Below are 9,272 nucleotides of genomic sequence, written 5' to 3'. Positions count from 1 at the left end.
CGAACACGCAAAAAGAGGGTCAAACTGCAATGAGCCCTGAAACACTGGGCCATGAAGTGAATGTGCACCCTCCTTGTCATGACCCAAAACAAAACTGAAATGTTCTTTTGCCCAATACCTGTTGTTTATGTGCTATTCTTACTCCATTTTACCTTATCCCTAAGCAAAGCAAAGCAGAGAATTCCCTTAGAGTGAAATTCTCACATAAATAACCAGACACTGTTTTGCCATGAAATTTATATGTCTTCACATATACCCCCCTTTTCTTGGCAAAACAATATAAGCATAAGAATCCATTGAATGGGTAACATCAGTCTAGGTCAACTGGTCACGGCAGTTGGCCACCTGCCACAACCATCAGGCCAGACACAATGACTTTCCCTCTACAGAAGACCCCAATACTCAACACTTATTATTATCAAACTTAAGACCCACACTGGTTTTATGATTATATTGCCCCTTATCTTATAGCGTTGTCACAAAGAAACAGGCACTAGAGAAACCACTTCCTCCCGTTCCATAAATAGGAATCCGTCTGTGTTAGCACAGAAACAGTTCCTTTGTGGGCAGTTTCTGGTGAAAAGTTACTCTTTTCAGTCTATGGTGGAACAACTTATCAAACTACGAGTCTCCCCATATTAACTATAAAAAGCTGACGACAAAGTGACATTCCCCCCATCTCAACGCCCTTCTGATTTTATAGTGTTGAAATAAGGTAAGTCTCCACCAAAGGAGTGGCAACACCAATAATCCAAACCGACTAGTATAAAACAGCAGGAATACCTTTTAACTTCTTAAATATCACTTCCTACTTATTATAAACTAATATTAATATGATCCTATCAAATGATTAAAGTATACGCATGCGCCAATTCTGTATACAGAATTCCTCAGTCAGTGATTTTCAACTAACAATTTGCCTTAAAATCATGGTTGATTTAACAACACTCATGACACCACCCCCTAATTAAATCAGGCAAATTCATGTTATATTTACATATATATCTCATTTTCCTTCTTATATGTAACTACTATAGTCATGACTCCCCCTTTCTCCTTCCATGCCCTTGTTCACTCCAACTATAGTCGATGTAACTCTGAAACACTTTCCTATCTGTGAGCTGAGCAGTGGGCGTCAGAGAATCCAGGGACTGCAGGTGCCTCCCCTGTCACTCTCAAAGCCACCGCTGACCATGGAAAACCCCACCTTTCTCTGACTAAATACTGGGCTTAAAGTTGCCCTCCTTACTCCAGCTGTAACTGCTGTAATTCTGAAAATGTTTCCTATCTCCTAGATGAGCAGTGGGCTTTGGAGAAGGTAGGGGGCTCCTGGTGCTTCCCCCATCATTCTCAAAACCACAGTTCATACTGCCTATCCCAATTATTTTTAATCTTGGGTGAACGTCCCCAAAGCCTAAAGGTACTTATGAGACAGGGCCCAGGTCCCCTGTTAGAGGAAAAATCCTCCTTACTCATTAGACAACAAAGGAATATGATAGTATAACCCCCCCAAAATTGATCCAATTGTTCTACTATGATAGACAGGAGGGAGGCATTTTAAAGGATCCCAGGGTTGATTCTCCTCTTCATCTTCTGTTTCTTTTTACTTTTTATCTTCTGATCTATTAGTCTGTGGCATGACTTGACTGTTACTTCTTATCTTTGTTCTTTGTACAACCTAAATCCTCCCATATTCTTAACATCACCCCTAATGGGCTTTCAGGAGGTATATTTATTTCCTTATCTTGGATCTTACTCTTTTTAGTATTTTTATTTCCCATTTTTGTTCTGTTTTTAAGTTATTCCTTTTAGGCCAGACCTTCCTTTCAGTCTTTTCCTTTCGCTTCGTCCTTCTCCAGCCGTATTCCTCGCGGAATAAACGGAACTGTGAATCCGGACTCCACACTCACTTCATGTTAAAAACACGCCTCATTCACTCTCATTCAGGTCTGACAAATCCACACATACACAAAACCCCCACCAAGGCAATACGTCGTCTCTGCCCAGACACGTATCTACCAAGGGATTTTAACAAGGGACTTTCACCCTTTCTTCCCCACCAAGGCAATATGTTGTCTCTGCCCAGACACGTATCTACCAAGAGATTTCCCAACCAAGGCAATACTTACCTTGGTTGTCCGACCATCAAGGCAATACTCACATCAACTTTCCAGTGCCTTTAATGTTTTCTTACCTTGATCCGTGCACGGAGTTGCCTGGTCAATTCCATGCGTGCCTACCGTCCCAAGAGACTTTTAAGTCACAGGACTTTCCCCTGGTTCACAATATCTCATCTGTTCAATTGGGTCCTGGGACTTTTTGTCAGTTGAAGAACCGGACCGTCCCCCTTATTACCTGGGACCTCTGAAAGGTCAACGGGACGGGTCTCCCCACAGTATAATTGGGACTAGCAGTCTCTTCAAAGACTGTATCCCGGATGAGCCCCCATCTGTGAGAAACAACGGTTCTTAAGAGACCCACCATGAGATCATTAGTGAAGCAGTAATTTGAGTTTATTATACGTTCTTGCAAGAGTGGGTGTCCACAAAGTAGGCACACCCAAGTGACATTGGTACAGTTCTTTTATCCTATTGCCTGTCGCTTCATTCCCTCCCCTGTTTCCTCATTGGTCGAGTACTCCAGGGTTTACAACCTATCCGTGCCGCCTATTCATGTCACATGAAGTCCCACCCCTGTTTACATCTCCCACTACTCATATTTTAGCTCCCCCATACTCATATTTACTATTATCCATATTTGGTATATTTCCCCCCCTCCCTTGGTATTCCCCTTCTATGTTGACAGACAGAGCAGAACCTAACCACAAACTGTCTTTGTTGCACCTGTTTCCTGGTATTTGTGTCTATTTTAGCTTGTTTTCCTTGCTTCACTAACTACATCTTTACCCCTCCCAAACAACAACCAGCATTTACACAAAGTCACACATCTACACAATTTGAGCACCCTGCAAAAGCAACACACTTTATACATATCACATGTTGAACACAAGTAGGTGGAGAAGTTATCAAGGTTCCATGATCAAAAGTACTCTTAAGAAGGCGAGGCCCGAGTGCCTGCACCAGTGTGGTAAGTAAGTTATTAGTTTCTGTGATATATGTTTTAACTAGGCTCAGTTCTTCGAACAAGAGAGCTTGCCAGCCCGGACCGGGAGTCCTAGGAGCGGCGGGAGATGGAGAGATTGAGTAATTTGCCTCTAGTCTCGTCTCAGGTAGGGATGTTGGTTGCCTCTGGGGTTCATGATATGAGTGAATAGTAATTACCTCCGAAGGAGGCCCACCATTCACTGAATTTAAGGTACAGTTGAAGCCAGCATCTAACAGCTCCTCAGCCAGACTTTTAGCAGCTGTATTAGCAGCATATGCTTTTATTGAGAAGGGTTGATCTAAAGTCCATTCATGTGACATTTCTGGCAGAGGGTTCACCTCCTGCGCACTTTGGGGCTGTGATGGAGGTTGCGATGAGTCATGAATGTATGGAAAGAAGCTCGTGATTTTGGATTGAAGGTTACTTGTCAAAACATCACCCTCAGTATCTATTCCCAGCTCCTGATATCGCCTCCTTGTTAGAACCATTTAGATACACAAATTAAAAATAAAATATAAAAGGTAGGTTTCGTTTTCAATTCCAAGAAGTGTCTCAGAAGCTTTGCACTTGAAGTTTATTTCTCGCAGACTATATAGTGCATTTATTTAAGTTCTGCACTCAGGTCGTTTTCGCCTTGCATTTAAAGTCGTAAACTGGAGTGATTAATGGCTGAGTCTACAGCCGGAAATTAATGGCGTTCGACTCCTTCAGTTTGCAGCCGTCTTTAATAAGCAGCGTCCCGTATATATAATGTTCTAGCGCTGTACAAGCTTACGGCTTGCAGTCGAGTACTCAAGGGAGTTAAATTTTCAAAAACGAAGGCTAATTACAAGTCGTTAAAAGCAAAAGACCGAGAACACATATAAGCGTGTCTTACCGGAACAGAGGTAGCCGGAAGTCCCCCCCCAGATAGGTTAATAGCTGGGATACCAACCTGAGCTCCATGCCACAGAGGCTATGTGTGCTTCCAGTGACAGTGATGGACACATGAATGTCTCCAAGGTCATGTTCCTTTGAGAAAGATTATGGAAAGGGTTAAGCTTGGGATTGAACAGAAGGAGTATAATCATGGCCTGCATTGGTATATTGGCTTGCAGTCCAATATCTCAATCTCCAAAACAGTCTTCAATTAACAATATATTTTGCATATTTCTCCCTCTTTGGAAAATGGATGCAGGGGACAAGCAGCACGTGTTTGAATGTCAATCTGCCAACTACACCTACCTATGGATAAAAATAAAGATGGGTAAGGTTTGATATTTATTTTTCTGAATTTTGGAACATTAAAGTATAACTACTTCAGTTCATTAACAACGACTGCATTTGCTGTCATCAGTCTCTGACAGCTCTTCTATTGATGCCAGCAAGTGATGTGACTGTACATCACGAGGATTTTAGCTTACTGCCTTCAGTCATAATCTCTGTGTCAGGAAGCTATTCAGATCTGGCAGTCAGCTCCTCTGTTCAATTCTGCCCTTCATACATACAAAATGAGAACAGGTCAGACTTGATTTCTGGGACACTCTTACTCCAAAATACAGTACTGGTATTTTTTCGCTGGTAGTCTACCAGTAGACCATAAATTTGAATAAAATTACTGGTTTGCAGTTATTTTTCCCCTTCTTTCCTGGCTGCTCCAAGTATGGAATTTAGCTTTTTTGACACCTTGGAATAGTTAGAATTGCAGAGTCAGTTGTTCCATGCTACAACATATAAAGTTCAATGTCACATTCACACCATACATTTAAAGCAGTCTTATATACTTCAGCAGTCACGGTGTCCCCCCCCCAAAAAAATCCTGAGAACTGTTGTTTGTTAAGGGTGCTGAGAGTTATTAGGAGAATCCCTCACACAGCTACATTTCCCAGCACTCTTAACAAACAGCACTTCCCAGAATACTCTGGGGGAAGCCATGACTGTTAAAGTGGTATAACAGTGCTTTGAATGTATAGTGTGGATGTCACCCCAAGTGATTTTCCTGATTACCACCAGTAGCTTGGCTGACTATTGGCATTGGTGATTTAGATGGGTCCAGCTCAAAATGGCAACTATTGAATTAATTTGGGTCTTGCACTCCTGAGTGCATATGTTCCAGTCACAAGGCATAAGAGGAAACAAAACATTGGATTCCAACTTTGTCATCTGACTCATCCCTTAATATTCTCAGAATGCAAACTTCTACCGTAAAAGGTGGATGAGCTCATTCATTCAAGAGTGGGGTATTGCATTACACCTACGTACCCTCTCCACTGTCTCTAGTATCAGAGCTGATTCATGTTATACATGGGGTTTGATTCATAGCAACCTGTGCCATAAATGAGCATTAGCTTTGTGCAATAACATTTATTTTTTCTCAGCTCTTGCCCCATGCTGAAATAAGCCACATAAACTAGCACTTCCCTGAAAGTCTCGTTATTTGTTATTTTTTAAAGAAGTATAGTCAGCCTATAGTTTGCAAGTACAAAATATGTATATTAGGAGAAATATGCACTAAAAGGCTGATTTTCATGAGTAGTGTTTTTTTTTTTTTTTTGCAAACTAATGTGGAATTGTGGCAAACTGAATTTAGCAATGGAAAAATGAGAAACCAAAACTGATGCATTCATCCATGCCTAATAGTGCCATACCCCATAACTCTGAGCAGCCTCACTTAACTGTTTTACTTAGATGCTGAATATCATGGGAGACAAAACTGAATCTTGTGGAATAATGAAGAATTATGTCCATGTGGAGGAGCAACAGTGTGCCAGCACCTCTTTTGGGGACTTTTGTTTAAGACAGAAGTAAAACCACTGCAAAACGGTACATCCAATTCTCAACCCATGCAGGCAGTCCAGAAAGATGCTATGGCTGGTGATATTAAAAGCCATTGACAGATCCTGGAGAGTCAACAGGATCAACATTTTCTCAGTTCCTCTTCTGGCGTAGGTCACCAACCAGGGCAGTTTCTGTACCAAACCCAGGCCTAAAACCAGACTCAAGTGAATCTAAATAATTAGCTACTTCCAAGACCAACTAAAGTTACGTGGCCTTCTCCTGCTTATGCACCTTGCTCAGAAAAAACAAGTCCACTACTCTGTCCCTTTTAATTCTCTGCTTTTTCACAGGATTACATCTGGACCATTTATTTCCATTTTAAATGTCATATGCAGGAAGTTTTGAACTGAAGTCGCCTTGACTTGGGTAAGTTTTCTAAAACTGTGTCTGACTGCACTACAATTTGAGCCAGATTAACACTGCTTTCCTCAAGTAGTTCTCCTAGGCTCCATGGTGCATTTCTGGTGAAGCCATGACAGGAAAACTGAAGCACAAGGTAAATCTACACATGTAGCAGAATGAGGTGGTAAAACTCTTGATGTGGTAGAAAGGACTGTACAGTAAGATGCCAAATATGGGAAATAACTTTTCAAATTCTCACAAATTTAACCCCACTACCACCGCCATAAAAATCAATTTGTAAATGTAGAAAACTAGAGGAGCAGGAAGAGGACTGGCAAGAACATTTCTCCCTGCTTTGCTTGTTTTCTTCTGGCAGGGAGCTCTGTACAAAATAGTGGGTATACAACTCTGTGGTGGGATATGTACAGGACACTCTATGACCTCAGGAAGTATTCTGCCGTATTCTACTGGAGCAGGTCAAAGTCTGAGACTCAGACTGTCAAGAGCGCACATATACACCTGGAGCTTAGAAAAGTTACTTTTTTGAACTACAACTCCCATCAGCCCAATCCAGTGGCCATGCTGGCTGGGGCTGCTGGGAGTTGTAGTTCAAAAAAGTAACTTTTCCAAGCTCTGTCAGAGCTAGCCCCACCTATTTTGCAAAGTGGAGTAACTGCTTCAGGCAGCAGATTCTCGGTATCATAAAACAGCAGAAAACTGTTATTTATTATTGGTGTATTTTTTTAGTGTCAGGAAAGGTGCTTGTGGGATATTTTCCCCTGACTCACGTCACAAAATGACTTGGCTGACCCTGGTACTATACACTTTGACTTTGGGGTGGGGGGTGCCATTTGCTGCTCTCCCTCAGGCATTAAAGTGTTTTAGGCTGGCCTATGCAGCATTAATACAAATATCCATGTAAATAGGCCTCAATAACTGCAGAAAACCACATGCCTAGATTGATCAATCAATCAGCTTTCATTGTCTCATTCATAATCAAGAGGGCAAAGATATCACAGCATCCATGTTTGATGAAACCGCTATCAACTATCTTTATCTGTAAGAGGTTACGATAAAGCTTGAGAAGACTTGTGGTTGATAAATGACTGTCATACAGAGCTGTTAGCTCTTTTTGCTTGCTCATCCTCAGTTTCATTCAGATTTTAGTTATTCTGCAATAACTACCTTTAGAATGATAATCAAATGTCAGTTGTTATTATAGTTCTTTTATGACAGTGGTTTCTTATTTTTATCTAGAGTTTTGCATGTACTGGAAACATCTTTAACAGCTCTCAACCCAAATCTGAGATGGACTGATATTGCTGAAATATAGCAGAGAACATTTCTCTGCAGAAAATTCTTTAGGAAATCCTACCACCTCTATTTAAACTGTTCTCCATTCCAGTTTTCATCACTCACCTTTTGGTGACATCACATTTTCCTGTAAAAATGGGGCATTGGGGTGGGAAAAATAGATTAAGTAATGTAATAAGGTAAGCTCATTACTAATCAAATTATTTGCTTTTTAAACAGTGCAGTCCAATATGTGTTCATGCAGAGGAAAGTTTCACTGGGTTCCATGACACTCGCTCTTAGATATATTAGTACAGAAGTACTACACTGTACTAATTTGGCCACTGTGAAAACAGGATACTGGACTAGATGGGCCTCTGACCTGTTCTAACTAGGCTCCTTAGTAGGTAAGAAACTTCCCAGCAACAGTACCAAGGCAGTATCCAAGGCCAGTTCAAATAAGCAGAGTCCACAACAAAGAGGTCAAGCAGCAAGAGACAAGGTCAAAGTAACCCAAAGGTCAGGGTCCAAGCAATCCATGGGCAAAGCAGGGCAAGGGCAAGTCAAAAGGCAGGTCTAGGATAGTCCAGTGTCACATCTGGAGTCAACAGGAGACCAGAAGCCAGGCCAGGTGTAGAGCTGATACATAAATATTGTTCCAGTAACTCTTCCAGCCTAGCACTGGGGAGTTTGAGCTGGAGCTGCTTTAAACACACCCCCAACCTCTGCTGACCTCTATCAACCATCTTCAGCCAGACTTTTACTCCCAAAGAGAGTTGTTAGGAGAGCCCTATTCCCATCACATAGCTACAATTCTCAGAGTGATTTAACAATCAATTCCTCTTCCCAAGGAACTCTGGAAATTGTAGCTCTGTGGGAGGAGAAGGGGACTCCTAACAACTCGCAGCATCCTTAACAAACTACAGTCCCAGGATTCTTTGGGGAAGTCATGACTGTGTAAAGTGGTGTGATACTGCTTTAAACATATGGTGTAGATGTGGCAATATTGCAGTTGTTGCCAGAAGCCTATTATCTATTTCCCCTCAAGGTAGTCGGTGCCCTGGAGGAGAATAGATTTTGAACTATAAATTTCAGTTTTGCATTTTGACTAAATGTTCTGTCATTTGAATGGATTATAATTTTGTCTATGTGTGCACAGATGCACACAACCTTTGGCAATACTGTCTGGATTTTATTTAAAAATAGCTTTGGAGAATTTTTGTCAAATCTCTCTGCCCAAATATTCCCATGCAATATTTTTGAGTAATATTTTGAGCCATTGATCTTCATGAGAAACAAAGGTATATTAAGGATTATGGTGTTATTTTTCTAGTTATTTCTAGCTATTGTAACTGGAACTGAAATAAAATGTTGGGTGGGGAAATTCTCACTCAGAGTGTCCCATTTTGAATTTGCAGGATTTTCCACATTTTAAATCTATATAAAAATATGAATTCACTTCTAATGAAATCATCAGGATACTGACTGTATCATTGTCTTCTGTCTTATTGGCTGATTTCTGTAGAAGGAAAGATTCTAAGACTGAATTCAGACAAAGTTGTTTTGTATCCTATTAGAGTGGGAAGTGTTGGTGGGTGTTCCTTTCTTAGACCAGAGACTGGCTCATCTTGTCACTTTGGGTGTGCCTGAAAGAAGTCAGATGAATTGGGCGTGACAAAAATGCCCTTTATGTCATAACGATTGCACTGAAATTC

At 41.1% G+C, this 9,272-nt stretch overlaps 1 long non-coding RNA gene across 1 annotated transcript; it reads left to right on the top strand.

The window, feature by feature from the left end:
- The first annotated feature begins 3,165 nt into the window (after positions 1–3,165).
- LOC133384442 (uncharacterized) lies at positions 3,166–8,789 on the top strand. Its single transcript, XR_009762561.1, has 4 exons — positions 3,166–3,229; positions 4,283–4,351; positions 6,213–6,288; positions 7,522–8,789. It is a non-coding gene; the product is annotated as an uncharacterized LOC133384442 (long non-coding RNA).
- Positions 8,790–9,272: the final 483 nt, after the last annotated feature.

This window comes from Rhineura floridana, chromosome 4, assembly GCF_030035675.1.
Source record: "Rhineura floridana isolate rRhiFlo1 chromosome 4, rRhiFlo1.hap2, whole genome shotgun sequence".
In the NCBI taxonomy this organism is placed as follows: Eukaryota; Metazoa; Chordata; class Lepidosauria; order Squamata; family Rhineuridae; genus Rhineura; species Rhineura floridana.
The sequence above is the reverse complement of the archived record's forward strand: the minus strand, read 5'-3'. Positions and strand labels throughout refer to the sequence as shown.